This window comes from Rhipicephalus sanguineus, chromosome 1 (genome assembly GCF_013339695.2).
Source record: "Rhipicephalus sanguineus isolate Rsan-2018 chromosome 1, BIME_Rsan_1.4, whole genome shotgun sequence".
NCBI lineage: Eukaryota > Metazoa > Arthropoda > Arachnida > Ixodida > Ixodidae > Rhipicephalus > Rhipicephalus sanguineus.
The window spans coordinates 176,440,579-176,465,424 of NC_051176.1; positions in this window are offsets into that span (position 1 = coordinate 176,440,579).

Below are 24,846 nucleotides of genomic sequence, written 5' to 3' on the forward strand. Positions count from 1 at the left end.
TTTATGGCTTTGAGCCAAGCGTTGCGAGGTGGATCGACGTGTTTTTGTAAGTGTAGTAGCTGTGTGCCAGGCCTGTAGCCAGGAATTTTTTTCGGGGGGGGGGGGGGGGCACTTGCTGAAAACTTTGACTATTTGAGCAAAACACATATTTTCATTATTTATTTTCGGTAAAACACCATGTATCATAAAAATATCGGGGGGAGGCGACCCCCCCCCCCCCCCCGGCTACCGGCCTGCTGTGTGCACATCGTGGGCTTACCAGGCACGTCGACAACACTGGCGTTTAAAGGGTAACTTATGGTGCGACGTAACGTGAGCCCTCACGTTAGAGTACATACATCAGTATTATCTAAACTAAGTGCACTTTGTGGTCTGTTCTGTTCTGTTCTGTTCTAACTGTTTTGCTGTGGAGAGGTTGAGGTCCATATTGCCTCGGCTACTCCATATCACGAAGTTATGCAGCGAAAAAAAAAAGAATAATACTAAACGGTACCTAAACATGAACAATCCGCACACTGAAATCACTTCAAATATCATACCAAGACACAGTTTGCTTGCAGCAGTTCACACTGTCATAAACTGTTCACCCGCACACCTTCCTTTTCTACTATCAGTATATGCACTAACACCTTTCATATAAATCAATCCCTGGCTGTCTATCACAGGCGCTTATCCAGTCCGGTCTCCACTAAAAAATCTGTCAGGAAGATGTTCGCCTTTTTCTGAAGATGCATCTCAGGCCATGGTCCAAGTAATTTCTTTAATGTGAGGGGCCGTCTGTCCAAACTTGCTAATTTTTTCTTTAATTTTTCTCTTTCATTCGCGTATTTAACGCACTCCAAAAGAATATGGCGAACATTTTCTTCTGCTTGACCACAATGGCATTCCGGGGAGTTGGATCGATGTATCTTGTGCAGGAAGCTGTTTGTGTAGGCTACTTCCAATCGAAGTCTGTGGATTACAGTCTCTAAGTGTCGTGGGAGATATGTCGCTATGAAAAAGTTTCTGTGTGGATCAACTTCATAAAGTACTGATTCCTTTGATTTAGGGCTATCAAACCACTTCTCCATCGAACAATGGTTAGCTCCTTGCGTTATAAAATGTCGAATATCCGCCCCAGACACAGGGATTGCACAATCCCGTCCTTCGTTCAATGCTTTCTTCGCGAGGCTGTCAGCCTCTTCATTTCCCTTTATTCCAATGTGACTGGGTATCCATTGGAATACGATGTTGTGACCCTGCGCTGAGGCATATTCCACCGTTTCTGCAATACATTGTGCTATTTCACCATTTTTGTAAAGTGATCTCGCATTTCTGATTAGCTGAAGGGCAGGTTTGCTATCCGTGCATATCACCCACTTTCGTGGCTCAGAATTCTCGCAGATAAGCTTAACTGCTTCAAAGATAGCCACCAATTCTGCTGTCGTCGATGAAGATTTGTGCGATAATTTGTACATTCTCTTTTCCTGTATTTCGGGTATAAGAACCGCACAGGCTGACGCTTCTTCAGTGCATGATCCATCTGTATATATCTTCGTTTTGTCATTATGCGTTATATGAAAATGATGAAGTACCATCTGTGCGGCTACTAGAGGCGCCATGTCTGCTTTCTTCCGTATGCCATCTATTTCATAGATAACGTTAAGAGGCGGCAGCGTCCAAGGTGGTTTTGAAGGTTTCCATCGTTTAAATCCTGGTACTACTGCTTGAAATGATGATACACTATCCTGTAGTCTCGTTTGCTTCCTTTGTGTTAGTGCACCAGATAAAGGATGACTTTCATGTTGCGTGAAAATTCTAAATAAATTTCGACATGTTTCTTTAGCTCGGAGTACTGCCAAAGGTGGTTGTCGAGCCTCTGCATACACTAAAGCACTGGAAGTTGACCGTGGCAGCCCCAGACATACCCTCAAGCTCCTTGCCAATAGCAAGTGGAGTCTCCTTTCGGTGGAGGCTGGAAGTCCGTGCAGCAGCGGCAGTGAGTAACTTACGATGGGGCGTATCCACGCAACATGTAGGGCTAATAACGACTCTGTATTACCGCCCCATTTTGCCCCGCAGAGATGCCGGAGGATTCGAATGGCCTGATTCACTTTTTGTTCAAGGGACTGGACATGAGGCGACCATGTTAGTCTCCGGTCTAAAATCACTCCCAAGAATCTATGAGTTTTTACCATTTGGATAGGCTGGTTTTTCAAAATAATCTGGAAATCTCCAGGTCTTTTCAATGTAAATGGTAGTATGGCTGTTTTAGCCAAACTCAGTGCCATACCTCTTTTTCTTAGAAAACGGTCTACATAATCCAATCCTTCTTGTAAAGTTTGTTGGACATCCAAAAACGATGGACCAGACGTCCATATACTTATATCATCAGCATATACTGAACATCTGATGTTAGGTGGAAGATTATACGGGAGCTGCGCCATGACTGCATTGAAGAGAGTAGGGCTTAGCACGCTGCCCTGTGGCACTCCTTGGTTGACGACATGTTCTGACGTTGGGCCCTTCTGTGTAACTACAAAAATTTGCCGGTGCCTCAGGAAGTCAGCGATCCAACGCAGCATCTTGCCCTTGAATCCCTGCAGGGCCAGGCCTTCCAGAACGTGAACGTGACTCACTGTGTCGTATGCTCGTTGGACATCAAGGACTACAGCGACAGTGATGTTTCCTTCCGTACATTGGTTTTCCACATCTGTGACCAAGTCCAAAATGCAGTCCATTGTGCATCTACCTCTTCTGAAACCGGCTATGCTTTCTGGTAGTAGTTTCTTCATGTCTTGCCACCATAAAATTCGTTCATTGATCATTTTCTCCATCACTTTCGAAATACAACTTGTCAAACTAACCGGCCTAAACGAATCCAACTGCATAGGGCTCTTCCCTGGCTTTAGCAACGGTACTACTTTCGATATCTTCCAACTTTCCGGAACCTTTTCTTCTTGCCAACTTTTATTGTAAATGTCCAACAGGTGTAATTTTCCTTTCTCGCACAAATTAGCCAGTGCAGCGTATGTAACTCCATCTGGTCCTGGTGAACTTGTTCGTTTTACAGAAGACAGCACATATTGGAGCTCCTCTGGTGTGAAGCTGTCATCCAGATCTGATGAACTGACCGCAGAGGACTTCTTGACAACCGCCGAAGCTGATTCTGCTGAGAATTTATATTCGCTAGTTTGGACGGCCTCTCCATTTCTCAGTATAAGATCGCAAAATTCTTCGGCAATCACACGTTCGCTAACTCCTCGAGATAGCGCTAGAGCCTGTAGTGGTCTCGAGTGGACTACTGGCTGTCGGAGGGCGCGTACCATGTTCCACAGTTGAGGCGCCGAGGTAAATGGAGAAAGTGAGGCACATAAATCTTGCCACCTTTTGGTTGAAAGCTTCTGCAGTTGGTTCTGCATTGCAGAATGTACTTTCTGTGCAACCTTGAAATCTTCTAAATTTCCCGACCTGCGATATCTTCTTTCAGATCGACGTCGTATTGCCCGAAACCGGTCATACTCAGCGTCAACACCCGCATACCCATCTGGAATTGGCACTGCACGAGTAGCTTTTGTTAGAAAATGTTTTATCTTCGATGCATACGTTTCTGCGTCATCAAAAGGCTCAAGATTTTGTCTCTGTAGCTCTCGAAAGATTGCCCAATTTGTAATTCTTGCTGTGCGGTTATTTTTCGTTTTTTTCAACTTTGGGTGATAAATGAATACTGGCAAGTGGTCACTTCCTCTTGTATCAGCGTCTGTAGTCCAGTCCGCTCCCGCCGCTAATTCAGAGGAGCACACAGTGATGTCTAGTACGCTGCAGTAGTTATGCCCCCGTAGGAACGTCGGAGAACCATCATTTAGTATAGCGTAACCGTGGTCTTCGCATATCTTTACTATAGCAGAACCCCTTACATCACAACGCTCACTACCCCACAATTCATGGTGCACGTTAAAATCACCACATATAATTATGGGATCATGATCAGATCTACACACTGCAGCCAACTCTGCGTATGAAACTTTTGCTTGAGGGTGCACGTATACACTAACTACAGTTACAGTAACGTTACCAAACTTCACCTTGCATCTAACAAATTCCGGCGCATCTGTTTTTGACGTAGCCACAAGTGTCGATGGAATATCGCGTCTCACACACACCATCACTCTGCTTTTTGCAGCAGGACGTTCTGCTTGGTACACCACATAATTAGACAATCGAAAGTTAGTGGATACTCTTATTTCAGAAATACACAAAATCGGAAACCCGTGCTGAGCGACGAATTTCCGAAAATCTCCACTCTTATTCTGCAGACCGTTGCAGTTCCACTGGAATATTGCACTTCTTTTGTACCAGTTAGATAGTCCGTTAGCCATGATTACTACAAGATAAGATGCTCAAGATCTAGCAGCAATTTCACTTCTGGTAAAGAACCTGCTTGTGGCAGGGATCGTAGAATCGCTTTAAGAGCCGCAAAAATTATTGGCAAAATGACTTGCTCGTTTCCGGCTGTCTCCGCCGAAATCCCATTTCTTGAAGAATTTTCCCTCAACAGGTTGCTGTGACCCTTCCCTTTGGTTGTCAGTGACTCCTTGGCTGTGTCTGGCCCGGCAGAAGGTGCCGCTTCAGCATGTTCTTGGGCCCGGACTTCTTTGCCAACGCGATGCTTTGGTGCTGAGCGCTTCAATACTTCCGAGTAAGAGTCGTGGCGCCACTGTTTTGCATTTCTTTGTGTCTCAGGAACATCTTCGACTATATCCGCATTGGGCGCTGGACCTCTTTGTATCTTATGGTACCCTTTTACAATCCTCTCTCTTTGTGCAGCCGATGCCAAACGGTTTCGAGAGCAGCCTGAGAACGACGCCGGATGTGGTCCAGCACAGTTGGCACACTTAGGTTGACGCTTCGAGGTGCATTCTTTGTAATCATGTGCGCCCGCACATACCTTGCATCTCTTGGTTCCCCTGCAATTCTTAGCCATATGCCCATATCTCTGGCAGTTGTAGCACCTTACAGCCGGCTCAATGTATTCCTCGACAGTGTGAACCGTAAAGGCGAGAGCAACTCTTTTTGGCAATGGCATGTCATGCCTAAACTGGAGCATTACATTACGTATAGGCTGCATTGTGGCACTTCCATCTGCATAGGCTGCATTGTGGCACTTTGTGGTCAAATCATGTGAATATCATACGTAACTTTCGTTGATGTATTCCTCCGGGATCGAGCAATGCTTCAATATAGCTTGCTAAATCAGAGGAATACAAAGGTAATGTTTATTAGGCTGCTATAAAAGCGGAGCCAGCACTGGAACCACAGACGTTAATCTGATATGACGCCTGTATCGTAGGAGTACATATGTAGTGTTTATTTGTAAAATTAGATAACCAGCACCAAAACCACAATTGACGCAACTGCACCGACATTACGCCTGCATAGGCTGTTTTTCCAAACCAGTTTATAGACCTGGTGTGGCTCTGTGGTACAATACCTGACTTCCACGCAGAATGCTTGGGTTCGATTCCTGCTGGGATCCTAATTTTGATTCCTATATATTCTTAGATATATGGATAGGACAACAGGTCGGCAAAAAAAGGTGGAACTCACTCAGACTCACGGTTTGATGTGAGTCTTAGTGAGTCCGAGTGAGTTTGCCGACCTGTGCACAATATAACAGTCAAGACAACAGAGTCAATAATCACATATATGTATATACACGGTGATGTTAAAATGAAACTTAACAAACGTAACATAACCTTCAAGACAAACATAGTCAATAGTCACATAAATATGCACTGTGATCTTAAAACAATAGAATGCTTAAATGCGTTAGTAACGGCCAATAGTGCGACTATCTTGAAGAAAAATTTTTAATGCTTTTAAAGAGCATTTATGCAAATATCTTGTTGGCCATGCGCCCAAAAGTTTCTTTAAACTGAGATGCCTGTGGTCTAAGGCCATTAACGCTGACTTAAGTCGACGTCTTGGTGTGTCGTGGTGTGGGCATTCTAGAAGGAGGTGATGAATGTTTTTATCTAGAAATCCAGAATAACACTCAGGAGCTTCAGTGCGGCCAGTTCTGTGCAGAAAATACTTGGTGTAGGCAGTGCCTAGCCTTAATCGGTGATTAAGGGTTCCACACTTCTGTCTAAAGATAACGGAATTTAAAATTTAGTAAGTGCATCTTTTTTATATCAATCAGAACTTTTAAAATTCTGTTCGAACCACGTATTTCTACACATGTTGAAAGATATTGCCCTTAAAATGCTGCGCAATTCCTTTTTTGATATTGGAATAGAAACCATGTCATCTTTACGATGTGCTTGTCGTGCTGCTTCATCAGCTACCGTGTTGCCAGAAATGTTGCGTCCCTGTATCCACTGGAACATTATTTCATGATGCCTTTGGTTTGCCCTTGGGAGCTGTCTAAGTGCCGTAGATTACACTATCACTGATTGTTTTCGCTTTTTTGCTGCATAGTGCTGTCAGTGCCGCCTGTGAATCACTGAAAGCTACCCATTTTTGCGCATATCTTGCAGAATTGATGAATTTTATCGCAATTAGGATAGCGAATAGTTCAGCTGTTGTAGACGATGTCACGCCAGACAACTTAAATGAATCTTGTACTTGAGGTGCGGTACCATAAGTGCTGAAGTTGAAGATGTTGTTACCCTGTAGCCATCTGTATGTAACCTTGTACATACACACAGACATGTATGTAACCCTTATATCGCATATATATTTGGTAAAGCGCTATGGTAGTTGTTGAGCAGCTCGAATGAACATGTCGCGTTTTATGATTATGCCATCCACTGTCAATTCGTTCTTTGATAGCGTAAGCAGCCATGGAGGATAATCGACGTCTGAGTTAAAAAATTCATTCTTTGGCAATATGTTTGGGTTTTCCTTCATTTCATGATGAACACAGCTTCTGTTCCTTTGCAATACTTCCAGAGCTAATGGGTGGTTTTTATGTTGTGTCTGAAGGCGAAAAAAATGCGGACATGTTTCTATGCTTCTCATGACTTTACATGGAGCTTGGCGAGTCTCTGTTATTACAAGGCAACTGGAAGTCGCTCGTGGACCACCTAGACAAATGCGTAATCCCCTAGCCAAAAGTCTTTAGTCTCTGTTCCGACGTGGGCGAAAGGCCATGTAAGATTGCCGCATACTATGCAATTCTTTGTCGTATTAACGCATTGTGAACAGTGAGCAAGGACGACACTGATCCGCCCCATGACGTGCCATCAAGTCTACGAAGTACATCCACTATTGCATTGACATCGCTTTCGAGTTTCTTCATGTGTGGTGTCCAGGATAGCTGCCGATCAAGTACTATTCCAAGAAATCGATGCTGTGTCACAATCAATCAAGGTTGTCCTTCTTAAATTTAAATTCCTTAACTTCTTACGAGTGAAGGGCGACACAGCTGCCTTCGCGTGTGACAGAGCCATCCATCTCTCTATTAAAAAGTGGTTGATGGTATTTATGTCCTCTTGTAATGCCGTCTGAATTCATTGAACATTTGTTCATAACTGAGGTGGCAGTCTTCTTGCTAAATGAGCCATGATGCAGTTGAATAGAAAAGGGCTAAGCACACTTTCCCGTGGCACTCCCTGCTTGACACCGTGTTCTTCGCTCTTCACCCGCATGGACGAATATTTTGCGACCTGACAGAAATTTACAAATCTATCGCAAGGACCTGCCGGACATTCCGAGTTCCAACATACATAGTAGAACATGTACGAGACTGACAGTGTCGAATTCCCTCTTAATGTCAAAGCATACTGCGACCGTCATGTTACCACAGGCGAGTTCGTGTTCCACATACGTTACTATATCCAGTATAGCATCCATTGTGCACCTCTGTTTTCTAAACCCTCTTAAGTAGTTGTAAACACATCGCTTAGTTCCACCACCACTGAAATCGCGCGTCAAGCATCTTCTCCATTACCTTGCACAAACAACTTGTCACGCTGACTTCACGAAAAAAAAAATCAAGGCACAAGGGCGTCTTATCCGGTTTTATAATTGGAATGATTCTAGCGACTTCCCAAGGTTCTGGTACAATTTCTTTTTTCTATAGGTTATTACAAAGGTCTAAGAGAGCTTTTGTGCATGTCGACCCGAGGTTTTTTAGCCTGTTGTGCGTAATGCCATCCGGCCCAACAGTAGACTTTTGACGACATGACGCAATTGCACATTGCAGCTTGCTTAATGTGAATGCAGGTGTAGTTGAAGCTGTTGTGCCCAATAGCAAGCATTAATTTTCTGCTTAGCCAACGCAACAAAATTATTAAATGCTCCACAATCTGATGAAGAGCCAGGTCTGCAAATACGTTCACAAACTTTATCTGCAACCACTATCTCCCGTGTGTCCAGAGCTAAAGCGAGAACACGAAATGGGAAACTCCGTCTTACAGGGCCGTTAAATGCTCGAAGTACCAGCCATGTTCTCGGGAGAAGTGTGTGAGGAGAAAGCGTGCCGCAAAAAGCACGCTGGAGCCCTTTGCCTAAATTTTCCATTCCTCTGCACATGACATGTGGATTTTCTGAGCGCTTTTGTATGCTTCTAAACTATCGCTCTGTCAGTAAGCTCTTTCAGACCGGCGTCTGATGGCTCTCAAATGTTCGTACTTCCCGTCATCTGCAGCGTAGCCTTTCGGAATCGGAACCTTCTTTGTCTTAAAGCCCAAAATTATTTTTATGCCAGACTGCGATGTTCTTGCCGCTGTTTCAGGTAGTGCTTAGCCGCGGCATATGAGTGAGTGCCGTCACTCAGGTATATAGGTTTCTAAGTGTTGTTTGATATCGATGTAATGTCTAGTAATGTGAAAGACGCGCATACATTTCTTTAACCACTACTTTGCGCACCGCCAATACAGAAAACGCGAAATCCGCAAATCAATAAACAATGCATGAGTAAGCGAGAGCCACCGAAATTTCTCGCTTGAAAAAAAGTTCAAGGGCCCTTATGCTATCGCCTGAGGTAGTTGCAGTGCAATGACACTTGGAGGCTTCTACAATATGTTTCGGTAATCTCGCAGCAAACGCACGTATTTAGGGAACCTCTTTTGTGCAGCACCGTAGTTCTAGCATCTCCTTTATCATAACGTACGCGTATATATATATGGCCTGGCATTCCTTGCCGTCACCTTTTTCAGACGAGGCATTTTCGACGACCGAACGATTTCCAAGCCATCTGCGCTCTGCTTGAGAATTGAGGTATCAAGACGTTTCTGCACAGCTTCAGCTTGGCAATGGCCATCGCTTCTTCGTTGCAGCATCGGACTCCGCCTCTTCGCAGACGATCGTCTTCTTACGAGGCGTCTTGGCACAACACGCCGCGGACGCCTTATAGTGGGCGCGTATATAGTGTGACGCCTTCGTACACGAGTCCAGCACAACCCACCGAGTGCAGTGGATTATGCAAGAGGCGCCGCAATTGACACAACCCAGCGAGCCACCGTGATGGTGCAACCGGTGCGGGGCCGGCACAACACGGAGCCTGTATGACGTAATCGCTAAGCAGATACGACATGCATTGTGGCCATGTTATATGTATGGGTTACATGATCAAGTGCATCAGCGTTACGTATAAGTATGTGCATGCGTAGAACACTAATTCTTCGGGAGACAAGAGTGACCGGTGCCGCATCCGGCCGTCGGCGTCTTGGTACGAATTCGCAAAGCTATCTTTCTAGCTTGAGACATCTTTTATTGTGTGTGTGAATACGCGGTCCAGTATATATTTTTTATCACATCAAAAAAAAAGTTCCCCTCTTTTTTTTTATGGCACCACACTTGTCCTAAGCTTTTGACCGATTTCCCTGCTATACTGCGTTCTGTACTCTCCTTGCTCTTTCATCCGAAGCTTATTACCATGATAGTACTACCGTTGTGTCTCAGCACGCGCTGTCCAACGTACGAGCCCTCACTGCTCTTGCGCCTTGCTTTCCAGTGCTTCGCCACCGTAGCCCAGGGAGCTACGTATATATAGTCTCAACGTCGCTCTACACGACTGCTTCCTGCCAACATTAGTAGGCCTCGGAATGAGGACAATTAAAATGGACACCTACCACGAATGTTCACATAAAAGCAAGACGTTTCGGATCCCGCACGGGAGCCTTGTTCACAATGAAAAATGAATTCGCAAACAGTACGGTTATGTACTACATTTTAAAATATGACGTAAGCAACGTGCGTACACGTGTGGAAAATTGCCGTCATTACGACTAACTGTGTGCGCCGTTGTCTGGATCGTCAGAGATCCAATCTCTGAAGCTGAGATCAGGCAACGCAAATACTCCATGGCCACCCGTCGTCGTTACTCGGCATGGTTACTGGCGTGGTTACATCGCGGTTACTGAGCGCCACGCTAATGGAAGAACTTAGCTAAACGAGAACACTAAGCCACCCAAACGGTGCAAATAAAGACATTAAAATGTAACAGAACATTCTTTCTTTGACGACAACTGTGGCGCAGCCGCTACACAGCCACCAGTTAGCTCGCGCGCACACGCACGCACGCTCTACAATTGTTGTGGCCGTTTCGCGCCATAAAGTTAACACAATTCATGAAAACCTTTCTAATCAAGCAACAATTATTCGCATCTCGTCGTTTTAAACGGGGAGTGCGGCTGGGGGAGGTTTATTATTGATCTTACTATTATTATGATTTCTTTTGTGTAGGGCCACATGTGCATACAGGTCATCTGCAAGTACTTGCACTGTAGCTGTGGCGTACTCGGTTGTTACTTTGTTCTTCGCATATATATATGAAATCTGAAGCATTTTCCTTGGAAAAGAAGTGTAGTTCAAATTATTTCAAACAATACAATGTCGCAAGATGACCAGCCTCTAAATAAATATATACTGTACAGACAACTGGCACAGATTCTAGTGTAGTACACGCTGGTCAAAAAAGTTGTCAGTACCAGGATACTCATTATAGCCGTAAAATATTTCGCTCACTTGTTCAGGCACCCTCACCGTCCACCGTTTTATGTAGTTAACACATGCTCAACGAACCACTGCCCCTTCGGCCTCCTCTTCTCAGCGCAAATCACGCATGCTTTCGCTTGTATTGCAGCGGCTAATGGCCCCACGGTTCACTATCTAGCATGCGCGCGACGAATCAATGTGCGTTATATAAAGTGCCTCGAATAACATATGGTTCGTCGCAAACATGTCAGGATACCTGGACGTGAGAGTGGCGGTAGAACAAGCACACGCGCGGAACCAACGCTACTTCAAGAACGAAGAGCCGAGGAAGGCTCGCCTCGCCTTAGCAACACCGCTGCTATTGCCAGTTGGCCTACCAAAATGGTGCCCACGACATAAAATATGACGCCTTGCTTCCGCCCCACTTTTTGGCTAGCCACCTAGAATGAAAAAAGCATCCTAGCGTGACGCAGCGCTGATGTGCTCACCGCTGTCGCCAGATGCTGCGCGGGCAGGAAAGAAAAAAGAAACACAGAAAAAAACACTTCATATCATTTTGCGTGAGGTGCAGACACAAACTTGAGACTGTAATTACCGTAATGACAACATGCTGCGTGAGTGCTACGTTTGTCAAAAGCTTTAAAAAACGGTGACAACACAGTTTTTATGAAGGTTTTTGTGCAGGATCATGAACAAGCGCGGAAGCTAGGAAGAAGCCAAAGAGAGAAAATGAATGTAGTAGAAGCAGGGTGGTTAACTATATATATATATATATATATATATATATATATTTGCGTCCAGTTTGCTGCCCTACACATGGGGCGGGGAATAAGGGACTAAAAGAGAGAGAGAGAGACACACACATTTCTCAAAACACACACAGTGCAGTGTATCACAGGCGGTCGCTCAATTATGTTGCCTTAGCGCGGCATTACGCGCGATGTGGCGAAGTTCTCTTACAGCGTCTACACTTGACAAGGAACAGAATGGGCGCTCCATCGTGGACACATCGGGCAGCGTCGTCAGCGAGATGGTTACCACTGATACCACAGTGTCCCGGCAGTCATTGTAAAACTATGTAATCTCCTTGATTATCGGCACGATGACAAATTTCATTGATATAAGACACCAACTGACGGTAGTTTCCACGTCGTAGACTTCGCACGCTTTCAAGGGCTACCTTACAAGTCGCAGAATATGGCCCATTTGCTAGGGTATTCTTCTATAACAAATTCCATTGCGGCTCGAAGAGCGGCGAGCTCGGAGCCCGTGGATGTCGTGACGTGTGGGGTCTTGAACTTGACGATGACCGAAGGAGATGGCACCACAAAGGCGCCTCTCGCACTTCCGGGGACCGAACAATCCGAGTAAACATGAATTCCTTTAACATACGACATATGCAAAAGGTCCAATGAGATTTGCTTGAGAGATGCAGATGACAGGCTAGCCTATTTAGATATCCCCGGCACTTCAAGGTGCACAGTAGGTCTTTGCAGGCACCACATTGGAGATAGCGGTATGGTTGCAAGCGAGAATCTCCACGATATGGAAAGCTGGTTAGCCGCAACAACTTTGGAAAACGCTGCCTTCGGTCTTTCTCGTGGTAAGCTAGCGAGGTGGTGGTTAGACACTCTGCATATGTGACGAATATGCGCCCGGAATCAGCTTTGGGGGCTGATATATTCACCTTATCGCCCACTTTCTTATACACAAGTATCACTTGCCCCCGTCGGCAGGGTGCTTGAGGTTTCTTCTTTTGACACCAGGTTCCCCTCCGGGAAAGCGGCGCAGGAAGGCTGGGTGAAACGCAGATGACGCAGGAGAGACATGCTTGGCGTGAATAGGGCGCTTTTTGATTGCGCTTCAGTGCTCGTCGGCATGCTTTATATTTTGCCACAGACACACACAAAGGACTAAGGAATGTATGCAAGTCGTTCATCCGGGTGGCACAGCGGAGTAGTTGGCTGCACAAACAGCCAAACAAAGCGAAAGCTGCTTATGGATTCAACGTGCGACATTCGACGGCGACAAACGAAGACTGCGCAGTTGCGGCGTGTACTCGTTTCACAAGTTTCCAGCGGCACCTGGAACTCCCAGAGAATGGGTTGTTTCTTTAAAAAGGGAGGACTTCGAACCCAACAAGCAGAACTCTGGTGCGAGTTAGTTGGTTTGTGATCTTGAGCAGGTTTTTCCAGCGCGAAACGGACGAAAACGAAGGACCCAGAAACGAAGACACAGTCGAGCGCTGTCTGTGTCTTATTGTTTTTCGGTCCTTCGTCCTCGTCCGCGTTTCGCGTTGGAAAAACTTGCTTAATACCAACAAGCAGCCTCGTGTAACTTACTTTTTCAGTCTGTCCTGTAGTACGCAGGCTTCTACTGCTGCACTGTACCGTATTTAGCACGTATGTACCGTTTTCTGTCAGTTGCATTGTCTTGCTTGTGACTTCGCTTTAACTGCTAATACAGGCTGCGCGCGCACTGATTGCTCCAGACCATGCTGAACATTACTTTGCGGCTGGCGCACCATTGCTCTTGGGCCATAAAACCCAGCATAATTAACATTCTGCTCATAATTGCACTGTGTCTAAGCCTCGCCTGAACGCGCAAGTGCTGCACGATTCCGTATACGATAGTGCGTAGTGCGCAAGAAATGGAAAATAACCATATTTTACTCCTCTCCATCGTGCTATGCCAAAAGAGAACAGAAGTATATAGAATAAAGTATGACGATAGCGCGGTTTACACGAATTAACGTGTTACCCACCTTTAAAAAAATTGGTAAAATGCAAGGCGTTCTAACTGCAGTGAACCCGACGACACTGCAGTTGTGACAACGACGCACTTAGCAACATTCAAAGATGAGGTGGCTGCAGCGCTTATAGAAGCAGGCGACTATCGCAGGCGACTGACAACCGCTAATGCGCCGTTTCTGTAGCCCCCAAGAAACGCTCACGTAGCGAAGAAAAAAAAAGCACACCATGCACTTAGTCGCGCAAGACTGGGGAACAGCAGAGCTGGTCGGCACTCGGCTGGTCCTGGCTTGAGTAGGCTCACGTGCATTCGCACCCCGATGCACAAAGTGTTCACGTGATCACATTGTAAATCATGAGCATTGGCTAGCTATCGATCAGGTTCGATTGGGTGGCTCTATTTCTTTCTGTTTATTTTTCCTTTCTCTCTCTATCCATTTCTTTCTCTCTATCTTTCTCGATCTATCCTTTTTCTATTTATTCCCCTTCTTTCTCACTCTCTCTCTACTCTTTTCTTTATCTTCCTTTGTTTCTCTCTCTTTCTGCCTTTATTTCTCCTTCTGTCTTAATCTCCGTTTCTTTTTCTATGTTTTTTGTCTGTTTCTTTCCATCTCTTTCTCTCTATGACTTTCTATCTTTTTCTCTTTCTTCCCTCTCTCCTTTCCTCTTTCTACTTCTCTTCCTACTTCTCTTTTTCTTTTTCTTTCTATCTAGTTCTTCTCTCTCTCTGTACTCGTTCTCGCGCCAATCCGAGTTATTGAATCCCACGCCGGACACGTCGGCGCAGCGGGAGCGCGCGCGTGTTCGGGGAGCGAAGCAGAAGATGCAGTAAGCGCGCGCCGGCATGATCTACATCGCGAAACGGACAAACGGCGGGCATAACAGCTGTGCTGTAAAAAAAAATGCCGCTTGAACTGACCTTTAGTCATTTATATGAATTCAAAAGCACTGGTTCCTCAGAAGAAATTCCAGTACAAGCCGTTGTGGTCGTTCCGGCGAGCGCAGCGCCAGCAGCGGTTGGACAGCGGCTGGACGTATTACTGGTAACCGCCAGGTTCTTAGGGAGCATTTACGATGCATAAATCAACAGCTGTCTCGGTAACCTGCCTTTGAGAGACGAGTGCATTATTCGCTGAAACTAGCCTCCATTAAGTGGGTACATGTTTGTTCCGAAGCATTCTGGAAGGAGAGGTTTATACTCGCTTACTCGCTCTATTTTTGGAGGTGCGAAGTTAAATGGAAGGGTATGTTCGTCAGCTCGTGGCTCATAACTCCAGCACAAACCGTCGTCGTTAAAAATGACCCTTATATCCAGGACCCGGACTCTCGCTTTGTGCCAGCTTCAGACATCTTGCTACGATGAACGTTTTGAACTGCGAAATCATTTTTATTGTGTCGAAACTTGAGTTCTTGCGTCGCTATAAAACACCCAAGATGCATCGAGTTCTTTCAGGTACTGCGAAAAAAAATGTTCTGTTTCGAAATTGCGCATTACATGTATAGAGCTACGTGCCAAAGACTAGCTCGCAGAACAGTGGATTGGTTGCCACATTCATATAAAGTGCGCCTTCTAATCATTGTTACAAAATGTTGTTTCTAATAATAACTGCTGCGGGTTCACGTCCCAGAACAGCGATACGATTATGATAGACGCCATAGTGGAGGGCTCCAGAAATTTAGACCATCTTCGGTTCTAACGCGCTCCCAAATCTAAGTACACGGCCTCCAACAGTTTGCCTCCATCTAAATGCAGCTGCCGTGGCCGGCATTCGATGGCGCGACCTTCGGGTCAGCAGTCGAGCACCATAACTACTAGACCACCGCGACGGGGCTATTTGTTGCTTCTACCAAAGTGATCCTTTGCTTATCCCCATCGGGCACGCATTATGATGCTATTTCTGCAAATGCGTCAAATTCGCATGGCATGATTCGAAGACACTCAGTATTACATTCCAAGAAAGAAAACGAAGGAATGTGTTTTTTTGTGTGAGTTTCAGTAATTAATGTTAATTAGCGTGTAACTAATTATGTAATTATTCTGCCATCAGTCAGCCAATACTTGCATAAAAAGAATCAATAATAATATCTGGGGTTTAACGTCCCAAAACCACGATATGATTATGAGAGACGCCGTAGTGGAGGGCTCCGGAAATTTCGACCACCTGGGGTTCTTTAACGTGCACATAAATCTAAGTACACGGGCCTCAGACATTTTCGCCTCCATCGAAAATGCAGCCGCCGCGGCCGGGATTCGATCCCGCGACCTTCGGGTCAGCAGTCGAGCGCCATAACCACTAGACCACCGTGGCGGGGATAAAAAGAATCAACTATTAGGCCTGAAAAGCATGCACACCTTCTTTTTTGGTTGTATTCGTTTCCAGCGAAGAAAAAAAAATACTCTTTACGTTGGTCCTGGAATGTGGCACGTCGAACGATCGTCTAATATGGTAGTGTCTCCAGCAAAGTGATCCTCTGCAGCAATACGCAGGACAATGAAGTTAAATGACCGCTAGTTGTCCAATCAGGAAGCGTGCACGAAATGTGCACACTGAGTTTCAGGCCATTTGAAGAAAGACGCGGCGTGGGTCGCGCCTCCGAAGTTCGCGTCCCCAAACGAGGACGCCGTGTCGCAAAGGGATTATACAAGAGCCACCCGAGTACCGGCGATATGCCTGAGGGCTGACCTTTGAGATGCACAAAGTGGCAGAAGTCAAATGAGCTCGAGAGCGCCGTTGCACAATGCTTCCAGGCGCGAATGTCGAAGTTCCGAAAAGTATTGCTGCGGATTTCGCAAAAAAAGTAACATCTTCCCGCGGCCCCGAAAGCCACAATCGGCACCGAAGCCCCGCCGCTGTCAACAACGTCCTCGATATAAAACCGGGGTGAGGATTTATGCAACCTCAGGCTGTGAACATGTTTGTTACAATTGGTACTGTATGCGTGTTCGTCACTGCAGCTGGGCGACGTTTACTAGCACACCTCGGGCTCAAATCTCCCGTAACCCCCGAAAGCCCGCGACAGCTCCCCGAAGAGCTGCGCGCGAAATTTACAGTATCCCCGATACCCCGTAACATGCATCCCACACATAATGTGGGGAGACGTCAGGCACGGGCGCGAGACCTACTCAGTACCGCAGCCGCTATGGAGGGTAACGTGGCCTTCGTAGACGCAGCGCAATACGGCCATACGGACCACTTTGTCTCGGTAGTCACAACACTCAAAGGCGAACACTTGTCATCTATGACTTTATTAAATTCAAACGCTGATCATGCCGAGCAGGTCGCTGTGGCACTAGCTCTCGCTGCCACCGACCGCACCGCCATTTACACAGATTCGCGCGTAGCCGCACGGGCTTTCATGACGGGATCGGTTTGTCGGGAAGCAGCGCGCGTTCTCTCTGCTGCCAATTGGTCAGACAAAAAGCACATCATCTTGTTCCCGGCACACGTTGGCCGACACGTACACGGAACCATCCTCAATGCCAACGAATTGGCTCACTCCCGGGCGCGAGGTCTCACATTCCACGTCGGGGAGAACCAATCGGAGGCTGAGGACGTTACTTGGTACTTCAGGAGATCCGTTGTTAACATTTAATGAAATCTGCAAACATTACCAGTTGGAGAGGCGGAGGTACCCACTCCCGCACCCACACTTAAACAGGGCTCAATCAATAACTCTACGTTTGTTACAGACGAAGGCGTATGCATCGCCTTTAAAATGTTCCAAGTACATGGATGGCATAGAGCCGGGGTGCCCGCGCTGTGGCCACCCCAAATGCACCTTACAACACATGCTGTGGCAATGCCCTGCGTTGCACGGGAGCAGCGAGTCTCCCTCTACGGAGGCTGACTGGAACTATCTGCTCACTAGTCAAGACAAAGGAGACCAGCTTAGGGCCATCCAGAGGGCCCGCGACATGGCCGTGGAGTTTAACCTCCCCGTCCCGTCGTGGGAGTGGCCCACCGGTGTCACCCCCTAAAGGGGGTCGAGCGCCGCCTCCGGATAATAATAAAGTTCTTTGCCTGCCTGCCTGACTTGCAACAACGTCACTTCTTTTCTTCGTGTTTTACCTCCGCTACAATTTATGTACATTTATAGCTGCGGTTGAGAACCGATTATTTAGCTAGTGACACTTTATTCTTAAATTTTGAGTGGTCGCAGCAAACATTAGACGCACGGAAATAAAGAAAAAACAAGTAAACTGCTGACTAACAACTCACGTTTTATTGGGACCCTCTGCAGCATATATAATGCAACTATTTTACGGTTTTAAAACTGGCGGTCAAAAAAGATCAGCGAAGGTTAAACACGATTAAAGAGAGTGGGGCACTTGTCCTGAAGGTAATCGAGTTCTTTCTGCGACGGTGTCACTGATGGAGCGCTGATGCAAGCTGTGCCTTTCGTTTTAATGGTGTTCGCCTCGATGACTACACGAGCGTCTATGTTTTGTTTCATTTTAAAGACGACAGTCTTTCTTGGAGAACTTAAACGCAGAAATTTTGGTCTGTCTGTCTGTCTATCTGTCTGTCACACGATTCAGCCACCCGGCCAAAGTTTAAGCACTTGCTGAACGCCTAGCCATCTTGAACTGGTAGCTGCGTTCATACTTGTGAACAATGTCGGTCAAAAAGCAAGTATTACGCATATCTGAGGCGCAACATCAATACGTAAGTATTAATAATATCTGGGGTTTAACGTCCCAAAACCAAGATATGATTATGAGAGACGCCGTAGTGGAGGGCTCTGGAAATTTCGACCACCTGGGGTTCTTTAACGTGCACCTAAATCTAAGTACACGGGCCTCAAACATTTTCGCCTCCATCGAAAATGCAGCCGCCGCGGCCGGGATTCGATCCCGCGACCCTCGGGTCAGCAGTCGAGCGCCATAACCACTAGACCACCGTGGCGGGGCAATACGTAAGTATTAGGTGGTGTGTTCCTTTACTAGAAAATACATTGATACGTAATTCTAAAGACACTAGTATTTCTTAGGTTGCGCTGAAACGACGCAGAAACGGCCGGCAGAAGACTATCGTCTTTCGACGACATTTGCAGCGAAGCATGCAGGCACGCGGCCAATTTTGTTTCTTTTAGCAATCGCTTCAGTGCTGTCGAAGAGAGCTTGGCACCCGCAACTCTGAAAATGGGCTGAGAGGCGGCCTGTGATTGCGCACGCTTGAATATTGTTCGTGCGTTCTTTGCCTTATCTGTGATAGGGCGATGTCACTTTCTGTCATAGTGATCTGCGAGCGTGACGTCACGGATATCGAAGTGCATTTTTCGTACTTTGGCGACATTGGCTCAACGAAATTTCCTGAAACTTGGTAAGTTAAATTTCTGGCTGCCCTCAGAGGAGAATGACATCATTTTTGCTGATTAGTAACTGCGTAGGACCTATAGTTGTCGCCGTTGAAATCCACGATGTCGCAGCTTTTGGTGCGGGAATTTCAAGGTGGCGTCGCCACCCGCATTTTCTTTTCGCGCATTTTCTCACTTGCCAAGGGTCTCTTCAGTGCGAGCGTGGTGATTGTGTAATTATGAAAGGGTAATTTACTGATATTGAAATAAGCGTTTTTCTCTTTAGTGTCCTTTTAAAGCAAATATGAACCAAGCTCCGTGCTCGTACCGCTCATAACGCTTCCACTGACACATTGAAATCCATGGGTTCTCAGCATTCCCGAAACACATCGCTGGTCAAGGTACGCGGGCCGACTGAGTGTTCGTTGCAAGAGAGGATGGTCTTTCAATGTGCAGCCTCAGATAAGGCGCGCTTGGTGCGTAAGAATTATTCGCCGTTACACCGTTGAGTACATGAGATCTGGCGTGAGTGCGTGCGTGCGCGTTTCTGGGTATGTGTATGTGAAGTTAAATGCGTAGAATAAATGCTACAGCACGCCGCAATTCAGTAAGTGGCACTCAGTAAGCATAATATGAAACGTGAGGTAATGGTGAAGTGTTGAATTATTTCATGTATCCAACAGTATCCTCATTCCATGAGCTGTTTTGCGCTGCATATTAGCTATATGCATGTTGCGTTCTAAAGTGAAACAGGATGGTACACTGAGAAGTGAACGCTCGTCAAATTTATTAATGGAGTGAGGCGTAATTTTAATTTCCGAGGCACGTTTAACGCTTCTATGTACAATTAAGATCATAAAGGTGATCCTTCGAGAAGTTAATTTCTAAAGGAGTTGCATCATTATTATGCTAACATGCCAAGAGTATTTTGGTCGCCGTTTACTCTGGGAGTTAGGGAAGCAGCAAGTATATTAAAGTGCAATTAGTGCAGAATGGTTCAGAACGATATAGACTGCTAGGGTGACAAGAATTGTAATTAAAATGCTCTGCATGGTTCACAATCAACCCCCGTAATTTACCGTTCTAAATATTAAAGTTAATAGCATTCCATTAAGATAAATATCTCGCTGCCCATTAGGTAAATCAATTTTAGTTAATTAATACAGGCTCAATAACACCAGTAGAAATAAAGCTATCAAACAATGTGCTACGACCTGTGGTTTCAGTGCATATCACTTATGTAAAGTTTACTTTTAACAATAAAGGAGACTAGTGAAATTAAGTAGAGAGTAGCCAGCCCGGAGCCCGAATTGATTATGTGACGGTGCTTTAAATTTACATAACTTTTACTTAATTGCGATGCGAGGGATTTTGCTACTATTTTTAACTAAAAAGAGCAACATTAAAATGGTCGATGATCATAAGTGCATGTTTATTCGCATTTTTTATTTGTCGAAATTACGCTCACCTTCTTTAGTTTCCTTGAAAATGTGCTGAATATAAGATTGATTATGCGCGAGAAAAGAGCAGAAATAAGATGGCACAATCATTTTTACGTTAGCATAATGAATGTCATCAACACATGCACTAGCCGCCTTTAAATAATGCAGAACGTTAAATACTTCTTTACAGCATGAAGTAAAAAGATGAAAAGGTTGAGAGAAACGCTGCAATAATCTTCTTTTTTTTTAAGACTAAGTGTACGACGAGCTATAAGACTACAAAAAGAACGTGAGCGTTGCGGCTGCGATTTCTAAATGACAAGCGAATTGAAAGCCAGTGTGCGTGCGTGTTATTACCAGTGTTGCTGATATTTCATATTTATGATAGTTTACCTGAGGTTTGATTTCAACTATGATGTCCTTAACCCCCGTTTGTTCCCTGACCCACTCTGCTCTCTTCCTGTCTCTTAAGGTTACACCTATCATTTTCCTTTCCATCGCTCACTGCGTCGTCCTCAATTAAAGTTGAACCCTCTTTGTAAGTCTCCAGGTTTCTGCTCCGTAGGTAAGTACCGGTAAGATGCAGCTGTTATATACCTTCCTCTTGAGGGATAGTGGTAGATTACCATTCATGATTTGATAATGCTTGCCGAATGAGCCCCAACCCATCCTTATTCTTCTAGTTATTTCACTCTCATGGTTCGGCTCCGGGTTAAGGACATCATAGTTGAAATCAAGAAGAAGAAATAGATATGGGCCGGGCACGTAGCACGTCGGCAGGATAACCGGTGGTCATTAAGGGTAACTGACTGGATTCCAAGAGATGGCAAACGCGTGAGGGGGAGACAGAAAATTAGGTGGGTAGATGAGATTAAGAAGTTTGCAGGTATAACGTGGCAGCAGAAAGCACATGGGCTGGGTTGATTGGCGGAACATGGGAGAGGCCTTTGCCCTGCAGTGGGCGTAGACAGGCTGATGATGATGATGACCTGAGGTTTCCCTGGCAAAGTGTTTCTCTTGCTCTTGAACCCCGGCACTGTCGCGACTATCGTCCAGGAAGGAAGCTTCTGAAGGCAGCACTTCATTTGCAACGCGGCTCGCGCTTGGAGCTGCGGCACCTTCTCGGCCCGTGGCAAGACAGCAGTTGTGCGATGCTCAACACAAAAGCGCTGTTGGCGTTCTTGAGGAACACTCAGCTTAAACAAAGCTTGTGAATGACTCTTTTTATGTATATATGTGCGTTTGCGACTGTACGTACTATTTGTGTGTATATTGCCGCGTGTCTTATGTTTCATGAGCGGAAGCTACACCCCCCAAGACTGTCAGCAACGCTCAGCGCAAACCGCGCCACATTGTTCGTGAAGCTTCCCGATCATTGTAGATCGTTTTGTTAAGATTGCGCGCAAGACGCGCACACTCGAGCTTATTCTGGAATTTGCAGGACAGCCAGCGATAACGCTGGAATATTCGACGGCACGTGTTTAAATGCCGACGCGCTTCACCGCTTGTCAGTTGATCGACGGACGACGCCCTGTTCGCCGCTATCATTGTACAGCGTGTATTGCTGTAGTTTTAGTTCTCATTTTCCGGCCACAAGTTCGGCCAAATAAACGGTTTCACCCTGCAAAGGCCGACTGCTGTCTTCGTCGACGTCAACACCACGTGACATCTGGTGGAGGTGCTGCTTCATGATCCGGACGCCACCGCGGAGCGCTGACCCAAGCCCAAGCCGCGAAGAAGACAACTCTAAGGACAACCCGGATCCTCGAACCAGCCGCCGGCAGAAAGGACTACCCCCCCAATACGAACCCCTACCGGACAAGACCAGGATTACAGCGAAGAAGACAACAGCCACGATGACAGACCCCCTGCCACCTACAACGGTAGTGATGCAACAGCCAAGGGAGCCACCAACTTTCCGTGGATCGTCGTTTGAAGACCCGGAGAGCTGGCTGGAGACGTATGAGCGAGTCGCCGCCTTCAACCACTGGGACACTGAAGGGAAGCTGCGCCACGTCTACTTCTACTTAGAAGACGCTGCGACGACGTGGTTCGAAAACCATGAATCGAGCCTTCAATCCTGGGAGCTCTTTCCCGCGAACTTCGTAGTCCTGCAGCGTTGCTCGAGAGAGGTCATTCTTGGTATGGACTTCTTAAGCCTTCATGGTGCAGTCATCGATCTGAGATCCAAGTCGATAACACTATCCACAGAAAAAGCACTACCACCGTACACGCCGCCAGAAAAACACGCCTTGAATGTGCTGGAAGACCAGGTCACCATTCCCCCTCGCTCCAGCGTCATCATTTCCGTCGGCACTCAGAAATCAGCAGACCTGGAAGGCGTCGTCGAGGGCGATCAGCACGTGCTTCTGAACCGTCAGATTTGCGTCGCAAGAGGCATAGCCGAGCTGCGCGATGGCAAAGGAAAGGTAGTGCTGACAAACTTCAGCCACGAATATAGGCACCTGAACATTGGTACGACGGTCGCTTACATCGACGAATTCGTGAACGCCAGCAATGCTTTCGCCTTCTTCGATGCTACCGAACCTGCTTCGAAGGATCGAGATCCCCAAACAGATTTCGACGTCAACCCGAGCCTCCCGAAGCACAAGCAAGACCAGCTTCAAAACCTGCTCCTGCAATTCAAGGACTGCTTTTCGTCGTCGTCAAGAATTCGACAGACCCCAGTCGCGAAACATCGCATCATAACAGAAGAAGGTGCCCGACCAATCCGTCAGAGCCCGTACCGAGTTTCGACGCGAGAACGCGAGGCTGTTAAGGAACAGGTCGACGAAATGCTACGCGACGACATCATCCAGCCGTCGAAGAGTCCGTGGGCATCCCCCGTGGTGCTAGTGAAGAAGAAGGATGGAACTCTACGTTTTTGCGTCGATTATCGTCGCCTGAACAAAGTGACGAAGAAGGACGTGTATCCCCTTCCCCGGATAGACGACGCCCTGGATCGATTACACAACGCAAAGTACTTTTCGTCGATGGACCTGAAGACCGGTTACTGGCAAATCGAAGTCGACGAGAGAGACCGAGAAAAGACTGCCTTTATAACACCAGACGGCCTGTTCGAGTTCAAAGTCATGCCCTTTGGTCTTTGCTCGGCACCGGCGACATTTCAACGCGTTATGGATACAGTACTGGCCGGCTTGAAGTGGCAGACGTGCCTTGTGTACCTAGACGACGTCGTTGTGTTTTCCTCAAACTTCGACAAACACCTTCGGCGCCTTGAAGCTGTACTTCAAGCAGTCAGGACCTCCGGACTCACCCTGAAGCCTGAAAAGTGCCGCTTCGCGTACGAGGAGCTCTTGTTTTTGGGTCACGTGATCTGCAAAGATGGTGTTCGCCCGGACCCGCGCAAAACAGCTGCCATCGCTGCCTTCCCGCCACCCACCGGTAAGAAGGCCGTACGCCGTTTTCTCGGCTTGTGCGCCTACTACAGACGCTTCGTCAAGGAATTTTCACGAATAGCCGAGCCACTAACGCACCTCACGAAGACCGACGTGCCATTCAAGTGGGAAACGGCGCAAATCGAAGCCTTTCAAGAACTTAAACGACGCCTTCAGATGCCTCCGATACTAGCGCATTTCGACGAAGACGCCGATACGGAAATCCACACCGACGCAAGCTGCGTAGGACTCGGCGCTGTCCTCGTGCAGAAGACTGACGGGCTGCAAAGGGTCATCAGTTATGCTAGCCGGTCGCTATCAAAGGCAGAAATCAACTATTCCACAACAGAAAAGGAGTGCCTGGCCATCATCTGGGCTAAATCGAAGTTTCGCCCCTATCTCTACGGCCGGCCCTTCAAAGTTGTGAGCGACCACCACGCCTTGTGTTGGCTAGCTAACTTAAAGGACCCTTCAGGTCGCCTCGCACGGTGGAGCCTACGACTGCAAGAATTCGACATTAGGGTGTGTCCAGATAAGATCGAACACGAGGTCCCGGTCACCATTCCCGATTGTGATGAAATTTACTGTAGGCCTAGGCATTACACCCACAACAATGGTTTCGCAGTTAGTTTTACGAAAAAAAATTTTGTTCGCCTGAAAAAAATATATACAAATTTTGGCCGCAAAAAACGCTTTTCCGCCAATTTCGCGATTTCTGAATTTTGAGCGCACCTAGGGAAAAAACGGTGCACTCCTTCGTCACAATATTTATTCGTTTTAAAGAACAAGTGAAATACAATCTTATTAGTTTATTATTTCCCTTCCTTGTCGAAGCACTTTTGAAGAAAAAAATCACAAACTTGGCAAATCGCACAAAATACCTGTATTTCAGGAATTTATTGCTGCAAGCAAGTTAAAGTGAGGATAATAAAAATCGGTACATATTAACTTTGATACTTTCGCTCTCGTTCAAAATAATTTTAGTGCTTTTATCGCACTCCGTTTTACTTGATAATTGGGCTGAAACGTAAGTGA